Source organism: Coturnix japonica, chromosome 12 (genome assembly GCF_001577835.2).
Source record: "Coturnix japonica isolate 7356 chromosome 12, Coturnix japonica 2.1, whole genome shotgun sequence".
Taxonomy (NCBI): Eukaryota; Metazoa; Chordata; class Aves; order Galliformes; family Phasianidae; genus Coturnix; species Coturnix japonica.
In genome coordinates this window covers 10087760-10108898 of record NC_029527.1, presented here as the reverse complement: position 1 = coordinate 10108898, position 21139 = coordinate 10087760, and the positions used below count along the sequence as shown (strand labels likewise).

The following is a 21139-nucleotide window of genomic DNA, read 5'->3' as shown; positions in this document are numbered from 1 at the left end:
ACTTACAGATTATAACAGATTAATTATAAGCACATTATATACAGTTTTAGCTTTCCAAAAATTTATTAAGTTACCATGTTCTATTATCATTATTCTGAAGGAATGAATATAATATATGCATCTGCTTTGTTCACCAATAATATACAAGCAACTCCAAGTGAAGCTTTGGCTATTATTCATTTCTACAAGCTGCTTGAGTTTAGGTTGGTATAAAGCTTTCATTTAAGATACTGAAATGAAGGGTTGGATATTAGTCATGTTTAAAGATGTCTATCTTGATCTGCAGTCAAATTCTATCTTTTAAATAAATATTAGCAATATAAGCTTTCCAATGAAATATTAGATATCTGCAAGCTTGAGATGTGCACACTAGAAATGTATTTTACATTGTTTGAGTTATACAGAAAGGGTAGTGAGAAAGAGGGAGGAGAGTTACTTATTTTGTACTGTATTCGGAGAGGTTTATCTTGCTTTCTGTGATCATGAGTGAGGAGATATCCACTGGGATGTTTTAGAGAGTTTGGTTTCAGTGTGTTCTTCTTTCTTCACTCATTGTGGGGTTGTTTTTTTTTTCCTATTTTTTCTTTTTTCTTTTTTTTCTTTTTTGAATCCTGTTGAGTATTTTATGTGAGATGTAAAACATTAACTACAGATAATGACGCTCTGTCATTAGAGAAGACAGCATAAAATTGGGGACACAACACTTTTTGGGATGGAATTCCAGTAGTGCAGAGATTGTTTCACCTCTGGACTTAATAATAAAGGAGTGATTAAAAATAAATCAGAGTTCTGTTCATATGGATCACCAGGTGTGAACAATGGGGCACTTGATGTATAATTGTGCCAGGTGATTGTTATGATGATGAAGAATTTCTGCTTTCATACCCAAGAAAATCACAGAGGAGAAGGCACGTCCTGGTTTGTTCCAAGGAAAACAACTGCAAAACAAAGAAAAGACATGTATGATCAAAAAGAGTTAAATATTAGAAGACAAATAGGATGGGGAAGAGGAAGGACTGAAAGAAATACCAAGCTAGAGGTCTGGCAGGAGGGAATTAGCAGGCCTATATGTCTAGTCTTTATCTGTATGGAACAGGAGATGCTTGTTATAATTGTGGTAATCAGCAGTTGTGTGTCTGGAAGCAGAGCTTACACTTGCACGTTTTAAGAATATATGGGATTTTTTCATTTAAAACGCAGTTTTGGAGAGGAACACAATGCTGTAGTCAAGAATTCTTCATGTTTTTTCATCAAAAAGCTTTCCTACTAGAAATACCAACTAACAGTAACTACTGAACAGCCCTCTCTGCAACATGTGATAAGGAAACTTACAGAATAAGATGATCTTAGATTTAATACGCATTGTCTGTTATGACGTACGCAAGTATATACAATATGATTAAGTGCAGTGAGATGGCATGTAATTGGATTTATTTAGATGGTTGTCCAGTGTTAATGAATTAAATTTTGCATTGGAATTCTGTTTTAGGTTTTGCTGTAAGACGTAAATTTATTAATTTTATTTCACAAATCAAGTTTTGATGATGGTCACTGTTGACATGCAAGTCCTTGGCTAAAGTCGGTGCTTGTTTATTGTTTTGCTTTAGTTCTCCTTTTGTTAATTATGGCAGTGTGACAGCCTCATGAAATTATATTTAATGAAACTGTGTCCCTAATAATAGCATTACTTCAATTGGATGTGAAACAACTGTTTGAAAGTGTGACCGGAGGTGGTGTGGAGATTAATCTCAGTTGTTAAATAATTTATTTGGCTTTACATTTGGTTAACCAGATTTCATTCTAAATGTTTATTTGCCTAAGACTGACATTATAGTTTTTCAGTGGAGATGACAAGTATACTTTTCTGAAGAAAGCTTTGTGGAAAGCTTTCAATTTTTGGAAAGGTTTGTAGTTGTGAGGTATTTTTTTGGTTGTTTGTTGGTTTTACTTGGGGTACAGAGAAATTATTTTCATAATGTTTTGAGCTTCTAATAATGGACGACTATAATAACAGAAGAGGCATCTGAAAGAAATGTCAGCCAATGGCAATGAATTTTACAGGCTTTATGCACTATATTGAGCCAGCCTACATAATTCATTTTCATTTTCCCATCTTTTCCATCCTGTTCCTCCAGCATATGTGTGTATGTGTGTATATATATATGTATATATAAAATGTATTCGAACATATACCTTTTTGTGTAAGTGAATGAGGTGCTGGATATCAGTATAGCAGGAAGAGCAGAAAATGGGGCTGACCAGCTTATTCTGTTGGTGTTAAAGAAAGAAATCTGAAAAATGAACTAGCAAACAGCAGTGTGTATGAGTATATTTAACATTATTGTATTGAAACTGTTTAACTTTCTGTCTTAGATATAGAAATGCCTGATTTATTTTTCTGTATTTCTGAATCTTTCTCTCTTCTCAATTTCTCATGCCTTCTAAAAATCTCATGTGTAGGTTTTTAAATGACATCCTGAATCCTCGGCTTTTATTGACACCCATAAGGCCTTAGTGGCTATTGGCTACTGAAAGTATATTTCAGTTCAGTTTTAAATACCATTTTAGGATAGAATCTACTGAGTGAAATGGATACTCAGACTCCTTCCCTAATTCCTTCCCATAATTAATAATTTTGTCATGTGCCTTCTGTGTGCCTCTTCAGTAACCATGGCTCACCTTAATACCAGTGTTTGACATTAGAAGCCTCTCTAGAGAGGAAGAAAATCATTCAGAAATGAGCTGGATAAAGGTTATTAAACCAATGCTTAAAATTCTAGTCCTTCACGTTTTCCTTTACCCTCTAATTAAATGCCAAGAACAGTAATGTGAAATTTTTAGTGTATGTATATACTGAATATACTTTTATCAAAGGGAAAAGTAGCTTGAGAGAACTGAATATTTCCAGCACTCACATCCTCTTGCTTGTATGTATTCAGGACACTGTTCTTCAAAGATAGGGAAAGAAATCTTGGAGGCAGAGTTGTCTACAACTACATTGTGAAGTCCATATGATTCTTTTCTAACTCTTTGTTTTGTGAGTCAGGTTTTTAGCTTAAGTCATCTGATTGACTTCAGTATTACTATTTGTATAAGTAAAGGCAAAGTGCCTAAGTAAAGTTTGTAAGGTTGGGTCGATACTGTGTGCATACATCACCACTTACAAGCCTCTCATCTGTCATCTCTGGGAATACTGTGGAACTAACTAGAGTATCAATACAAATGACATGTGGAACAGCTTATATTTTAAATGACGGCAGTATTTGTAGTGCAGCTCACAGTGCCTGGGATCTGGTTGTTCCCTTCTGCTCTGCTCTTGTGAGGCCTGAGCTGCAGTACTGCTTAAAGCTCTGGGCTCTGGCATGAATGGACACTTGTTGGAGAAGGTTTGGAGGAGGGCTGTGAGGGTGATCAGAGGGCTGCAGCACCTCTCCTGCGAAGAACGAATGTGAGTGTTGGATACAGGCAGGAGAAAGCTCCAAGGAGTTATGTTGTGGCCTTCCAGTGCTTCAAGGGGGACCTACAGGGAAGGTGAGGATAGAGTCATTGTCAGGGAATGGTAGGACAAGGGGTAATAGCTTTACAGTAGAAGAAGGTATGTTTATATGAGATAATAGGAATAAATTATTTGTTCTGAGGAATTTAATTTGGGAAGAAAAGACTGCGAGCACCAGCTTTTTGCCTTACCTTCTTTATCCCTACCTGTTTCTAAAGCTTCTACAGCACCATATATATTGGTGGGAAAAAAGCCTAAATTTTAATCAATAGAATTTAATGTGCTTATTCCCATTCTCTTTACAAGTTGGAGATGCTGGCATCTGCAAAGCAGTGATAATTTGCAGTGTTATCGTTCTCACTTGCAGTGCATGATCCTGATGAGGTCAGGTCCTTTCAATTAGCAAAATGATGGTGTTAAATCCTTCATTATTATGCTCTTTTTGCCAGACTCTGCTGTCAATTTGTAGAATATTATATAAGTTGGCCATTAAAGCCTAATTCCTTCAGTAAAAATTTAACACAAACTTCTTTTCCCAATTGAGAAAACCATCTGTGCCTTGTTTCTAACCCGTTTTCTCAACTTCATGTGTACCAAATTAATACTTTGTAAAAGTATAAAAGGTCTCTGGATCTTTGGTCTCTTGTGTGGCTTTTTCAGTGAACTTTGCATAATCTTTTATTAAATGGTTTAACTCTCAGAAGTGGTGCACAGCGAGTTCGACTTAGCTGAGTGCAGGTGCTGTTTTGGATATTTAGTGCTTACTGGAAGTTTTTCAAATAATTAAAACATCTCTAAATGCTTTGGAATCCCCAGAGTGCAATTATACTGCACTGTTACTTGTTCGTGATAACCAGTACTCTCTGCTCCTTTCAGGTAAGAAAACTAGGCTTACTTGTAACAACCGAGGACCAATCAGTTAAACAGAGATCACTTAATGTTGATGCTCTTTCTGCCTATTCTGTTCTGTAATATTGCAATGTAAAGAAAAAAAACCAAAGTTTTATTAATAAATTCTAGGGCGTGGTACTTGTTCTAATGCAGAGAACCATGTTTGATGATGAACTATTTTTTCTGTGCCAGCCATTGGAAATCTCTGCATGCATTGCTTTATTTTGGTAAGAAAAGTGTTCTGTAAAATCTCTGGTGAGATGTTTTCTTTTGATGACATTAAAAAAAGAAACCACCAACAAAAAGTAACAGTCTGCTAGGTGCCTGCAGTCACAAATAAGCAGGATCTGAGTTCACATGGCTCGTCATTGTATAAAAAGGGCTGTAGCTCCAGAAGTTTGTCATATTCTTATTATGCTTTTTTCTTCTGTGATTTTTGTCCTTGCATTTCAGTTATTTCTTGACCTCATCCTTCTGCCACCCCTTCTCCACATCTCCATGATCTAAAGTTTCCTTGTTTGTCTGTTATGATTCCCATGTAATCTCTGCCTCTGTTATTTTTGTCTTTGTGTCACTGTCGGTCCCTGACCATCAAATCCTTCTGACAGGCTGTTAATTCATTGTTGTTCTAAAGGAAAAGTGGATGCTAACAAAAGCTCCACGTGGAATAATGGAAAAATATATGTGAGTAGGTGGTGTGCTGTTATGAAAAGAGAAATGGGGAAAATAAATGGCAGGAGCTGTCACACTGGATCTATACCTAAAGGACAGTTCCTACAATCAAGATGTTACTGCTTCCAGTCTTAAAGACGTGGAGGAGCAGACTGACCAAAGAGATATTCTTCAATATACATTAGAATTTGGTTGAAATTAAAGCTTTTATTGGTACTGGATGCAGAGGAGGAAGAAAAATTAATATTGTGTACTGAGTCTATTGCTAGTTTTGTAGCAAATTTTTAAATCCTTTAGGCAGAGGAAATAGGAAGGAAATTTGTTAATTTTGATGTTTTACTGATATATTTTGTGTTGTTTCATGTGGCTTTTGACCTAGAACAAGTTAAGGTGATGCATATACTTTAGAAGATAACACTGTCCTAACAGGGATCATGTTTTCAGATGTTACTCATGAGTATCTCTGAATCACATAGAATTGCTGCTGTTGTGGAGTTCTCGTAGCTTAAGTCCAGAAGCATGTCAGGAGAGTGCACTGTGGAGCAGAGGGCAAGAATAAGATACAGCAAGCATAGGAGCAAGCTGTTTGCTATACGAACTTCCTCTATAGAGCTTTCTGCTGAGATTCAAGTGTCTCTGATGATGCCAACTTCTTATCTGCACATGCTTAATACTTTTCTTTTAACCTAATCAATTACCAAGACCGAAAGTTATTGAAAGAAATGGATGTTCGAATTATAATGAATAAATCTATGTATTCGCAAGGCTAAAGAAATGTATTTCCCTTAATGCGTTAGGAATTGAACAAAAGGCTTTGATTTGCCCTCAGCTGCAGCAGTCCTCTCCAGTTGCCTCTTAGCCTGAAAACTTGTCAATTAACTGCTCTAAGAACACTCCTTCCTGCAATTATTTTGATTGCATTCTTGGGTTTTGTCCCTGCTTCATCAACGCGTGCTTTTGTTTCACTGAAATGTAATTTTGAACATGACTTAATAAATACCAACTATGTTATAGACACCTACTGATGTCCTCAGGAAACTGCTGTGATGTTATCGCTATGGCTTCTTTACACTCCTGAGCTGCAAGTTCTATATAAAGATACGTAATTAAACCTTTATTGGTCCTGAGTGTCAGTTCAGCTTTTACATACACTAGTTTTACTGAAACTTATGCTATTGTATAAAATTAAATTTACTGGTAAGCACCTTTTGTGATTTCTGCCATGCTGCCATTTACACTTTGGAGTGGTTCCCATTAAATGAATCTACACCTACTGAATTACGTATGTTGAAATTTGCCTGTATCTTTTTAGCTTGTTAGTTGTCTTAGAACTCAATATCACGTAGGCTTCAGATTTGCTAATTCTTCTGCATGTCTATAGGAATTATATTATTTCATTGCTTCCATTAAGCTTCTCATCTGCCTTTTGCAGTCTCAGCTGAAGTATGCTGTTTTGTTCCTTATCTACCAAGAACCTGACAGAGCAAGTTTAGTCTCCAAAGGCAAATTTTAGCCAGAATGACAGGTCTTCTTATTAAGAGACTGTTTTCAAAGAGCATGGAAAACAATTATGGAAAAAAAGTTGACAGTTAAGAAAATCTAGAGTTTTTGTTTGTTTTTTCCCCGTAAGCATGATATTTAACAATAACCAATTGAAATACCAAGATAAACTCACACTCTACATGGATAAATTGGAAGAAGAGACAAATCTTGTAAAATGTAGACTACATATGTGTGCTGCTTTTGTATTCAGTTAAATGCTTTTCAAGCAGATAAATTGGGCAGGAAAAATTTCAGGGGTCACACCATGTTTCTTTCCTAGTTTAATATCTATAAATATAAAAACTCAAATTTCATTTTCTTAACTAATTATACAGAATTTTGTATACTGAACCTTAAACCTTAAAGGTTTATCTGTTTCTTCATTTGAAGAATGAATAGCTTGTTTCCTCTCTGCATAAAGCGTATTGTAATCCTAATTTTTGAATCATCCTTTACCCAAGACTTTACCCAAATGTAGTTATAATGTTCTGCTCCTTGTTTCATTATCATTGTTTGGTACAGCAGGAGAAGGTGCTGTTTTTACTACTGCTATTTGTCTGTTTAAATTCATGTCCTTTGCTTAAAATCAGCTTCAAGGGTGCACAAGAATTGAGAGCATCTGTCCTGTTTTTCAATATTTGTTCAAATGTGTCTATGTTTGTATTGTTCTGGTTTGTGATCAAATGAAGAAGAAACAGCTACACTGCACTGTTGTTGCTGTTGATATCTTCGGAGCACTGAAGATGAAAATCTGAGAAATAACTTTTCATTAAAAACATATTGCTTACACAGTGTAAAATTTGAGAAAGGCTCTGATCCTGCAAGAAGTGTTCATTATTGTTGCACTGGTATCTGTATTAATTTCCAGTGTTCTGTCTGCTTTCATATTCAGACTAAGTAGCAGCACTCCTGAGTATTTCTCTGCTTCCTACTAGATTTTCGTTGGATTAACAGAAGGTGTTTAATTGCACACAAACCCTATCTGGCTTGTTCTAAAGTAGTTTTTTTTTATTATACTTTTGTTATTTTTATTATATTTGTTAGCGTTAAGAAAAAAAATCTGCAAACATTGGTTGTAAAATATCAATAAAGTGATCTCTTAATATGATGAGTGAGAGGTAAAGTAACAAAGTGCGGGGATGTGGTGCAGTTCTCATAACTATACTTTCAGTTTTGCTTAGTTCTTAGAGTAAGGAGGATGATGCATTTAACTGTACGTTGTGCATCTTCCCCAGTAATCATCAGGTGTATTTTCCTTCTTAATCTATATTAGGGCATACAGAGTAAATAAGTTTAAACCAGCAGTGAATCATTTTTGTAAACGAAAGCTTGTCCTTTTAATGTTTATTGTCAAATACAGTGTGCACCATGCACTGAATGCTTGTCTCCCTTCCCTGGATGGCAGTGGTAATGTTAAATTAATAGGTATTCTGGACAAGATATGGAGTCAAATTTACATAATTAGTGTGTGCAGCTGCTTTGAGCTTTTTTCGCAAAGGAAACCTGTTAGTAATGAAGGTCTGTTCTGGTCATGTAGAGAACATCTTAGCCTTCTAATAATTTTAATTCCTTTACCTTCCCTCCCCTTTCCATCTTTCAGTGTACTAAAATCCATTTGGTTGCACAGATAGTGTTCCATTAAAGCTAGCTATTATGACTGTTACTTGTTTCCAGTTTTGGTAAAGCAGCAAATTAATTTACTTTCCAAAATCAGTATGTTTCTACCAACCTGTCTCATGTTTTTCAGTGAGTGCTACAGAGATTCTCTTTGAGTAGTTTCAGGAATCTTTTTCTCCTAGTGTGTAGCAGTGGAATTGAAGCAACCTAATGCTTATGGCAGAACGGGGGTGTAGAAGTCCTACAGGAGGCAACAGGGATGTCAGCTGGTCATAAAAACATTGATTATAGCAAGTAATTGAGGGAAAAGATGAACTAGAATGGGAATTAGAATTTTATTTTCTTCAAAGCATCATTTAATGGAATATCAGATACCTGTTATTTGAAAGTAATGTTAAAGCTTTTTATTGTATTGCTTGCCAAGAAATAATGAGTATGGTGTTTTGTGTATTACAGGTTACTTACCCGAACAATAACACGTGGTGAGAAGTCAAGCCCCAAGGAATTGTTAAGAAGAAATATGTAAGTTTTGACCTTCGTGTCATTTACTTTTTGGTTTCTGAGCACTTAAAACCTCTTTTAAATGTTTTAAAACCTTTTTGGGTATACAGTTTTTAAGATATCAAATGCTGCACTCTGCAGTCCCTCTTTGAGTACAATGCAAATTCCACAATTTTGTGAAGTATTTATGAAGTTCTTGTGAAGAAAGTGATAAAAGTAGGCTATGTTATCTTTCTTTGTTTTTGTCTTTATGACTCAAGTAAATAACTCTAAAATATATATTGTTTTGCTGCCTCTTGAGAGTTTAACGATGGTTTTCATGGTGTAACCTGCTGGTAGGTCAGAGATGTCTCATATCTTATCTGGAGTTATGAAATTTTTTGAGTTTATTACCCTATTAAAATTCTTTTTAAATGTCAAAGTTTCTAATTTGTACCAGGAAACTTAATTTAGGTGCATCTTCAATGTAGCAGATACTCTTTTCTTTGAGCATCAATAATCAGATGAAAAAAAAAAAAGTCCTTTGTAGGTTAGTGATGAGGATTGAGGGAGACTAATCAGGAAGCGCTTTGCCTTTTTGAGGAGTTTAAATGTTACATCCCTCACCAAATTTAATAGTTTTAATGCTTATCACTAGACATGGTGATAAGCCTAGTATCACTAGACATAAGCTGAGTTATGACAGTAGGTAATGTGGAGCTAAATATTGTGGCTGTGAGACAAATACATTTTTTTCAATAGTTGTCCATAGCAGAATAGCAAAAAAAAAAAATAAGAGAGCTTTTTCATCCCACAGTGAATTTTGTTTGAAACAAATAATTGTGGTTGATGTCTGCACTGTATCTGAGCACTTGGAACATTCACCGGATTCTCCTTGTTTCTATAACTCCAGCAGTTGCAATCCATGTTGTGGCTATCATTTTGAGAGGTGTTGCCTGCCCCTGTATCATTTCAGTACTTGTAGTTCTTGAATAGCTATGCCTATATTGGTCTATACAGCGTGTCTAAAGTCTCTGTGCCAAAAACCTTATTAAAACAGTTTTAAATCCTTAATTAAAAAAGGGGGTAGGTGAAGGGGATGATGCTGTCAGTAATAAGGTATTTAATCACTGAATTTTCAAGATATGAATATAAAAAGCCTTGATTGTGTTATACGTTCATTTAGAATGTAAGTCGTTGATTTATTCAGCCACTTAAATGTTAGACTTTTCAAATGAGCACGCTTCTCTTTAAGCAATTGCTTAAAAATACTGGTCTTGATTTCTTGTGACCTCGGAGGAAAGAGAAAGAGGAATGAATTTTGCTCTGAAACGTGAAGAAGAATGCAAACTAACTTAAATTTAAGTATAAATGTAAGAGGAGTTAATATTGGGAAACTGAATGTCTTTCATGTGCTCCGAATGTGGGTTTCAGGACAGTTAATTTCAGAATGGCATATCTCAGCAGATGTGCAGAATTAATAATAGAATTCATCTTCACTATGAGCCATAATACATAGTTAGATAAAAATTCTAGAAATGCTGTCAAGAAGAGGTGGGAAAAGTCTCAATGCAAATCAATAACAATTTAGCTGTGTTGTATTCTGCAGTTCATAATTTTTCAATGAATAGACTAAAATGCTTTACATATGACTGTAATTTCTTTTTATATTGATTCATCTTAATAGTTCTTTCATGTTATTAGCATTGCTATTATTTGTCTGACAGTACCACCTAGTGAATGTGGCTGTTGCCATAAGCTGTAGTGTTATTTTCTGCTTGCACATACAACACACCCTGCCATTAATACTGGAAGTGAGACAGAATATTATCTCCCTTCTACAGATGGCCTGCTTAATGTGAGTATTTACCTTAGCTTCTGGGCAAAACTGTACAATTCATGCTAGAACCTCTGCTGCCACAACTACATTGTCACTGGGACTTGCATTAGTAGATTTGAAGACATTTAGATTATATATTTGTAAGCTGCAAAACCATCTCTGGCTTTCAGTTGTAGGTATACTCTATTATAATATGCCTCTGAGGTGTAACGTGTTCTGTCATCAACCTTGTGTTATTAAGGGGTGAGGAAATAAGAGTCTTTCAAGTTAATTTTTATCTTCCACCATCCATTCAAAACAGCCCTTGTATTTGGATAGGTAGAACCTGTAAGAGGTTCATGTACTCAGGACCTCTTGCATTACATTCCAGAAAAAAAGTTGAGTGCATAGATCAGGAGTTACTGCAGAAGCCTCACTCCTAATTGTTCTCTCTGCTCATGCACGTACAGATTTTTGTCTTCTGTGTACAAAGATCATTCAAGTTGTTGAATTAAAAGCAATCTTGATAAAAGTAGAATATAAATGCTGAAATTCAGCCATTCAAGGAAGAGGATATAGAGGTAGAAGCAAATAATAAAGAACATTCTGGTCTACTAAGTCACTGCTGTGCTCTCCTGAATTTTACTGATGCAAATAATTGCATGTTGATATTGAAGGGCATATATCATGTGCTACCTGAAACGATAGATTCTTTTGGTTTGCTCAGTTTGTGTATTTTTAATGTTGTTTAATGTAGGTACTGTTGAGTGAGCACATATACTCTTAGGGGTGACACAAATTAATTCCACTCCCATCATGAAATTTCTCCATGGATTTATCACAAATTGCTGCAGCTGAGAGTGATTCCACTCTCACGGGAAGCCTGAGATTAAATTCCATCACTACTGTACTATTTTTAATTAATTTAACCTCCAAACGAATCATTTCCCAGTGCTTGTTTCTCTCTCTTTGGTCAGTAGATTACTTAGCTAATGTCAAATTAATTAGTTAATGCAGTTAATGTTTAAAAGCTTTATAAAAGTGATAAGAATTCTGGAACTGCTGTGGAAATAGGGGCTCATGTTTTTAACTAATGCAGAAGTTGCATTTTCACATTAGTGACTTGACTACTATTGATTTGAATATGGAATATGCTCAGCTACAACTGCAAGGGTGAAGGTTTAAAAACTGTAGCACCACTAGCTTGATCTTGAAGTCATACACATATATGCTCTAACAATTTGGTAAATAACAAAGGAAAACAGGAAAAAATGAGAGTAGATAAGACTTTAACTGTTAAGGAAGAAACATCTTATTTAATTCACAACAGAAGCTGGGTGTTTCAAAAATAACTTTGAGGTTTTTAAATGAAGGTTGAATTCCATAGTGTTATCTCCTTGAAAAAAGTGTAGGTCAGGTTATGGAAAGTTTTTATGCCAGTAGCAAAAACTAGTAGGATCTATATTATGTCTTTCTAGTAGTATCTGTGTTCTGAAGCAGAATGGTACTGATGGAATGAAGATGTCTACCCAGGAATTTCATACATCAGCAAAATTAGTAACTGTAGGAAAGTGCAAGTACCACTGCTTGTGGTGGTTTAAGTATGCTTCACTTTAAACAAATGTCTCCTCTAAAACAGGTGGTCTTTCATATACCTGTATAGTTGGCTTTGTCTACTGTGATGGCTGAAACCTAGGGATCATAACACAGACATGTTACATTATTAGGTCCCTTCAAAGAAGCCTAAGCTGAGTCTGAGTGCTGGAAGGAAAGAAAAAAAAAAGATGAGGAATGGAAAAAAAAGAAAGATTGAAACTCGTGCTCAAGCAGGGAGTGTTGGAAAAGGTGATCTCAGGAGGTCCTGTCCAACTTCAACTGTTCTGTGATTCCATGAAAGCCACCACTTTATGAAAAGAAACATTTCTAATGGCTGTTTTACTTTTGCACTGTCCATTTAATATCCATATGATCTCTAAATGGCTGCAAAGCTATAAAATATGTGGATAATTACACTTTCTGCTGTTACCTTTACTTGAAAATATTGCTTGTGTGATTTCTTGTAATTTCTGGGAAGATGCCAAACTTAAAATGCACGTCGGAAGCAAAATTTTTCTATGTCTCTTAAGTGTTTAAATTAAGCGTAATAGAATAGGCGTTCTCTCTGGTAAATTTTGCAGTACTCAGAGGACCCTCAAGATTAATTTTGTGCAAAATGATTATCTCCACCATCAGCAGTGCTCTTAACTACCCAAGTATTTTGCATTAGCAAAACCAAGGTAATGAAACATAATGCAGACTGATTTTAATAGAGGAAATAATGTCTGGAAATTTCCATGATAACAGGTTACTTCTGGGTTATAAACAACAAGAAAACGAGTGGAAGTGTGATAAACTAAGAGCTCTGTTTGCTAATCCCCCACTAAGGATTAAGAAAATTGGGAGAAGGGGGAAAGATGCAGTCAGAAAATGTACTTCAGCAATGCATGTTAGTTGCTTTTTGTATATAGATAATCTTAAGTTGAGAGCCATAACCTGTGATAGATGTTGCAGAACTAGAGATGATAAACTCTGGTGAAAACATGAATACACTTTTGACAAACCATTTGGGTGTAAACTAATTGCTTACACATTGCACTTTGAAGCTGGATGCTGTGGATGAACCTTTGTTCATCTAAGTATCTTCTAAACCTTTCTCTGAATTGGTCCTGTATTAAATATTGGTGTTAAATCTCTTCTGTTGTTTGCAATTGTTAAGCTCCTAAATTGCTTTGCTACAGGTCCCTCCGTGTACAACTTCATCTTTTACTGCGTAACTTCATGTTTTACTGTGTATTTTTATTCTATTTGCTTTTTCCAAACCTCAGAAGTATTTCAGTTTGTGCAAACTCATTATCATCTCTACTGACAAGATTTGACCAGTAGATCAATTAAAAAACTTTTATTAACAAAAAATTATTAACTTCAACATGATAAATCTCCTTTCAACTATATTTATACTCTTTGAGCTGTTGACTTGCCCATACAGGAGTTTGCCCTGTCCCTTTCTCAGTAAAGCTGTTAGGTCTTCATCTAATGGGAAAAACCAAGTGCCTATGCAAGTGATTATAAAGAGATGGGATAGAAGGACTCTGTTCTACAGGAATATAGGTAATAAATAGAAAGACTTTTTCCCCCATTTTGTTTTTACACTACCTAGTTGGTTCTTTAGAGACATAACATGTTTTGAAGAAGTTTTGATGAACTGACTATTATCTTGAATCATATGTTATGTGCTCCTGTTCCCACTAGATAATCTGAGTCTTTGCCTATAAATGTTTGGGAAAACTACATGTTCTTAAATTAGTTTTAAGTCTAAGGAATTATTTGAATGGAATCTGGATTTTTTTTCTTTCTTTCTTTTTTTTTTTTTTGCTTTTTTTATAACGTCATATATAAATGGCAAAAACAGCTGAAGATGTTCAAGTAGGAGACAGCAGCACCTATTTAAATGATTAATACATAGGTAATGGAATTATTTAGAGTGGCTGAACCCTTGCCAATTAAATGGGTGTCAGAACAGATAATGGTTAACATGATTGGAAACAAAAGTAATTTCTTTAAAATACAGCAGCTCATCTAAAGCAATTATGTATACAAACAAGTCAGTGCCAATTTTCAAAAACTATCTCCTGTTATGCTGCATTTAATTAAACAGGTTTAATGTTTATGCCATTGCTTACATGAATGCGGAAAGCTCTGAAATTGTAGAACTTTGTGATGGAGCACATTGTTGATGTTTTGTAATGATGACAATAATCTTAATGCAACCTTTAACTCTACGTCATATTTTAAAGTACCAAAAATAGTTAAAAGCTCTACTCTGCAGTTTGCAGTACATGCAAAGGGTGCTAAGAAAAGTGAAAATGAGGCATGCTTATTTTTCTAAGCATTTGCTAAGAGTTTGTGTGAAGTGAGTTCTAAACTTGTTTGTGCAATGTTTGTGTATTGACAACTTATGATTACTTTTTATTTCTGTACTGAAGGGAATTGTGTTCAATTTCTTGCTAACTTGTTGTGTGAAGTGACCTACATATGTTTAGTCATGGGTGTTGAACTTATTAGTCTAAAGAAGCCAGGTGAAGAGAGAGGATGATTTTTTTTGTGCTTAGAGATTTTAATTGTCTTGGTACCTTTCCAGTTGTACAACCAGAATGTTGAATTTCCTATTTTGAATGCTTCTCTCTTAATACTTAACCGAATCTGCTAAACACTTGGTTTCATGTGCAATAATGTTGCCTCCTGTTCACTTCTTTTGTAATTCTACCTGTAGCAGAAATGCTAAGTCATGGTCCCTGAAGCAATGATTGAGCACCTGGTCTTCCCACTAGGATGGCAGGGCCAACCCAGGGGAGCTCAGGTGGCCCTGAGTGGCTGGAAAGGCTGAGCCAAGATCCATCCCTTCCCAAACCTCATTTAAGGGGAGGTGGAGGTGAAGGTATCTCTCTGGAGATCCCTGCAAACCCAGGGTCTTCCAAGGGTAAGCAGGTTTTCCTCCTTAGTTTCTGCATCTGCAGCTGCTTATCCTCACTTGCTGTACCCTTAGACTTTGCTACCTCACTATCATTGCTGTGCTTTCCATCACATTATTGTGTTATACTGTCACATATATTTTTCTATCATAGTGCATATTTTTTACACTATTGCATTTTAGGGAGATAACTGAAATGTCTTTAGCTTTTTGAAAATTAACATTTTTTTTTCTGGTTCAGAAAAATGTGTCTCCGTTTGGTTTTTGTGCTGATTTAATCCAATCATTATTCTTCATGGCATACAGTGAATTTACTGCATTTTGTAACATGTTACACTCCCTTGACCTGAATTTTGATTAATTACACTGAATGGTAATACCAATGTTTCTAGTACTCAAGCTTTTTGTTATATCAACAGAAAGCATAAAATGTCAGATTAAATGTTCAGAAGAAAGAAAAACCCACTGAAGTGTTCTAGAAGGGAGAATAATGACCTTACAGAATCAGACAAAATCATGTACAATACCACGAGACCTATGGGTAAACTTAAAAGGTGTTTTGCCTTGCAATACAGAATATTAGTGCTGATGTTCAGAAACACTGTGTAAATTTCTCAGCCCTTTATAAGGCATTACAACAAAGAATAACTTTGTGGAATAACTTGTAGTTTTTTTCTCTGCCTCACAGCAACTCTGTTATACCCTTGGGAATAATATAGCAGGTATTTGATATATTCTATGGGCTATGGAGTGCAATCAGATTATTTTCTTACACCAGAGGATTGCATTTACAAGTTACTACCAGATATTGCTTCTCTGATTTTCTCCGGCCTTTTGGACTATGTCCATAACTCAGCAGGTTCATTGGGAGCCACCCTCTCCCCTGTAGTGAGTGCAAGTTAAGCAAGTGGCATAGAAATAAGTTCAGAAAGCTGCAAGAGTTAATTGCACAGCACTGTTATTAACACAATTCTGTATTTTTAGTCTGCTGCATTTACTATAACTATTTTCTCCCTGGTTACAGAATAAGTCATTTTATGCTCTAATTTGTAAATACATTAACAATAACATCTGGAGTGGTATTTTCAGCAGTTACCTGCTTTTATAACAATTGTGAAAATACAGATTGCACCACACTAAAGGAACTTGAGTATTTATGAAGAACAAAAAGTGTTTGAGCTCTTAATAGCTGTTACTTGATTGCACTGGCAGTAAGTGGGGACATTCTGAAAATAATGTAGAATTAGAAACTAGGCAGGAGCAGAAATTGCTTGTGGGTTATTTTTCTCACAACAGGAATTGTCTGTGTTTCCGTTTTGTTTGCTTTCTTTCTACATTCATAAAATATGTTGAAGTTTGGGTTATGGTGGATTGCTCTTGTTTGAATTTTTGCAATTTAGGCCATCAGTTAAAGGTAAGCAGTCTTTAAAACCTCATTTAGCTTTAGTAGCTTTCACAGTGACGTTAACAGAACTCTTGTCAGCACCTTTGCTGTGTTAAAGTGCTGACACAAAGGAAGCTTGAGCTAGATCAAATATGGATTATTTTTTCTTTCAAAACTGCTGTTCTCTTGTTTCTATCGTACTTTGATCATCATAGTCAAATAGTTTCAAGCATATTCTTTTTCAGTAAGTTACTTATTTTTCTTTCAGATATGGTGAGTGCAGTTATGCTATATAGTAAAAGGTGGACTGAGTAACTTTTGTCTGTCTAGTGAGTCTACCAAAGTACTCAAGACCCTCCTTATCTTGTACTGTGCAATGAAATCTTCAGCTTCCTTTGCTGCCTTGATGCCACTGCAGATGTCTTGCCTTCCATATTCAGTATGCCAATACCGTGGCACAAGAGCTGGAATTCTGTGGTCTCTGAGATCTGTTCCAAGCCCTTCCATGTTTCTGTTATTCCAAATACCACAACAGGTAGTCCAGTGAGATTGTTGCAATTAAGGAATTCTATCTTGGGAAGGATTTTTCCTGGCATTGGAATTTTTCTTGCTGCAGTTTGTTTTGGTTGGTTTTGCTTTGTCTGCTTTCACACATCGAAGTTGTGCAGGTGCTTATAATTGATATCATGACCACATGAAGGAAAACACAGCAGTAGAATGCTGTTAGTTTGCACAGTTTACTCTGTTCCTGTAAGTTTCGCAGTATGAGGCAAATACCAGCAAAGATACTGAGTACAACCTAGTTTGCTAATTGAATCACGAACTTGACTTACTTTTTCTACAGCGAGAACATAGTCAATGTGTTGTTATGTTAACATATGTGGTGTTTAACATGACTTGAAAAAATACAAGGCGTGGGTTTATTCTTGTCTATTTTCAACTTGTATTTGAAATGACATCATGTAACTCTTGAGCAGTTTTTCAGTATCTGACAGGGCAAGATTTATCTTTCCTTCAATTTCAATAGGCTTTCACTCAAGTCTATTGGTATGAACTTTTTGTTCTGACTATACTAGATCTCATGTTTTTTGGTATGTATCCTCAGGAGTATATGCCTTTTCTTCCCTTGTCATCCTGCTGTGTATTTTTCAGATAATTTTAGAATATTTTGTGTGCCTAAAGCATAAGTAGTGCTCATTTACTGTAAGTGTGATTTCAGTGATTCTTATTTTGTCTCTTAATCTGAAGTGAGCAAATAAACAGTCTGGTAATAGTTGAAACAAAACAGATGTTTTTAATTGATTATGCTTGTTAGCATCTAACTAGAAGTTGACAGTATGTGGGCAGATAGGCTCTGCTAATAAATTCAAACCAATGCACAAACTTCATCTATAAATTAGTATGATTTTATCATGTGTTCATTCTCGACCTTCTGATACTCTGCCCCACTATAAGGTATCATTCCACCAAGAAACGTGATGGAAAACAAAAACAAGAAAGAAAATGCAATTTTCCCTTAGGGCAATAACTTCTACTTTTTATGTAGCAGCCATTTTCTGACAGGACACAGAATACCTTACTAAATTATCAAGTTCCTTATGCACATATATATTTTTTTTCAAGTGACTCCACATATTCCATGTAAGGCATCCAGAGGTGTTTGTGCTTTTTTTTTTATTCTCTCTTAGTGCATTCTCTTAGAGGACCTGTTGCCTTACTCTGTGACACTTCTACTTGGATTACTTTGTATGGAATTACAGAGATTGGGTTGAGAGTTGGGAGGTGTCAATACTGCTACTTTTTTCAATGGGAACAAAAAATTGTCCTCTCAAATCTTCTGCACTTATGCAGAGATGAAAGCAGGAACAGAAAATGTAAGTAGAGCTTCCTGTAGTACTGTGTGGGCTCTTAGAAGCATCTATTTTAAAAATAGTAAATATTAAGTCAGAAGCCTTGAAAAACTTTAACATACAAATAAAATTAATCTCCTGAAATGTGATACTTAGAAATGTATATTTCTCTAAAATATTCTTCAAAATTGTATAGACAACTGCATATTCCTGACCTTTACAATGTCAGCTTGGAAAACCATCTATGAAAATATCTGTGAAAGGTTTTTGTTACTTTGACATAATTTTAACAAGGTGGAGGGGATGTTACTGCCAGTAATGATAGACCTCTACTCTGTTTTGATGATAAACAAGATGACAGTGCTACTTAGAGTAGTTTTGTATGTATTGTTTAAAGGAAGCTTGACTTTCCTATAATTATAATTATTTATTTTCATCTTGGGCTTCTGTTAAAGGCTGCCAGTAAGGATTAGAATTTTATGAATATATGTTTATGGGATGGAAAAATGGCTAAATGGTGCTTAAAAAAAAAAAAAACAACCAAAAACCAAGGCATTGAAAACGTTAGTTATAAACTTTTGTTTTATACCAATAGAATATTTTGTCATGGTTCTCAGGCCTTTGTAACACAGGAAGCTCTTGAATAGTATTGAAAAATGCATTAGTCTATATGGCATTTGCTGTTTTGCCTCGTTCTACATGAGAATGAACAGAAGCTATTTGAAGCTTATTTTTGAGACGGTTTCTTTGCTTTCCTAGGGGAACACAGGAAAGGCTTTTAGGCTGATATTTCTTTGAAACCCTAATTTTCAGTGTTCAAATAGTAAAGAAATCATTCCCATTTCTGAGAGATGGATCTAGGGCAATGCTACTTTTCTTCTCAAAGCAAGTTTCTCTAGGCTGAAGAGATGTGCGACACTGGTATGGTGGTTTCATGACTGATTTGCAGTTATGTACTTCCAGCATCCTCTTGATCAGGGTCACCACAGGGGTTTGGAAATTAAAACAACATTTAAAGAAAATCAGGCTTTCTTCCATAGATAACAATTTGAAATATGTGCAGAGCAAAACCTATCCAAAGCTACAAAATCAGCAGTATTCTAAAGGCCGGAAAGATGCACCTTCTGAATATATAATAATATAGTAGGTTTATGTATCTCATAAGATTACTGGCTTGGAGGTTTGTTTTTTAAAATGGATAGAAATAACTGGTAGACTCTGCCTATGGCCACAGATATGTTAAAATCCTATTTGGTAAATCGATTTCAGTGCTTTGGGTGAAGGCATGTAAGTGGTTCCAGGTTAAGAGTTTGGCTGATTTCCATTGTCGTGCCTTGGGCTAAAAGCTTTCACCGTCTTTTAAAAAAAATAAAACCTATCTATGGGTCCTTTTCAGAAATAAGCAAAGTAAATCAAATGTAAACGTAATTTGATTTGTGAATTATTCATTTATCCTTGAATAAGAGAAATCCTAATTGTTAGTGAGAAGGTTCCCTAGGTGAAGTGGCCAACTATGGGATTTTTTTGTTTGTGAATTTAAATACCTATAATCTTTAGGAGATGGGAAAAGATCAAAAAGTGCAAAGTATATTAGGAAAATAACACAATAGTGATATAACAGAGTGTATAATGAAAATTCACTGAGCAATAAAATATATATTGGCAACAAAGTTTTATTTCTTTAAGATATATGTCATCATGGAAAAATGAAATAGTAGCATTTTTGTGATCCTGATAAGCAACTCCCTTTGAGAAATCTGAAGAATCTCATTATATGGGGTTATTACTGAAAAGCACATTTTAACAACTTTTCTTCTTCTTTTCTTAGACATTTCACCGGCAACTGTCAAACTGGTTTAAGCATATCAGCCATATATGTGTAAAATTAAGTGCTTAAATGTTTGCTTGAAATCCATGATGTAATAATTATGTAACAATCATCTTTGAAACATTTGGACTGAGAGGAATGGTAATTAAAGCATGGAATCAGAACACAGAGACTGTGGTGTTGGCCTTACATCACTCAGCCATACTGTAGGAAGTGACATGCTATTCAGACAGCGCAGTAGTGGAACTGCCAGAAGAGGTAATAACGTTTGCTGAATATCTTGACAGCGAACTACAGTAAATGACATAGATGGTGTAACATTTCACTGAGCATCCGTCAGAGAGAATACTTCCATGCCAAATAGGTACCATGCTTTTATCTCATCTCAATAGTAGCATATTTTCTTTTTACCTGAGAATTTTTGAAAGCTGACTTTCAAAGGATTAAATGATTTTGCACCCTTAAAAAAAAACAAAACAACAACAAATGTCAACCAAATTGGTTGGCTTTGGGAAATTATCAAGCATCTATATTTTGCAAATGAACACACCGCTCTCTAGAGTCTAGTAAAACAGATGTAATTTAGATATTTATATATTTACTGATGTTCTATACCACACGGTTTTCCAGGTGCATACTGATCTCAAGAAATTCATGCATGTGGGCTTCTGAACTTTTTGCTATGAATTCACATGTGAAACATTCCAAGATATCAATGTGCCTCTTCTAAAAAGCCTATTAACTGTCTGATTCTCATTTTTTCATATCTTGTTGGAAAATGCAGATTATTTAGTGGCAGTCAGCAAAATAACAAAGGCATAATCAATGTTCCTCCAAGTACACCGCTCTAAGTCTTTCACATGTTCATAGAAAAACTACTTGGACATTAGATTAAGTGTATGTCACATGAGAATACTTTCAAAATATGATGATCAAAGTTCTGTAAAACCTCAGACTCTTCACTGCTGCTGACAGGGTTGAAGAGTAACAGAATCTGCCTGCCAATAATTAGAAATGTCTAGCAAAAGTATCAAGGACTTTTACCTGCTGTGC

At 35.3% G+C, this 21139-nt stretch overlaps 1 protein-coding gene across 4 annotated transcripts in view; it reads left to right on the top strand.

Annotated features, from left to right (window-relative positions):
* The window catches only part of FHIT (fragile histidine triad diadenosine triphosphatase), a 504434-nt gene that overhangs the window by 50570 nt on the left and 432725 nt on the right, over positions 1-21139 (top strand). For all 4 annotated transcript variants that reach the window (XM_015875326.2, XM_032447238.1, XM_015875327.2 and 1 more), the window contains one exon: positions 8675-8740. The gene's annotated coding sequence lies outside the window, so the exon portion shown is untranslated. The remainder of the gene's footprint in view (positions 1-8674; positions 8741-21139) is intronic.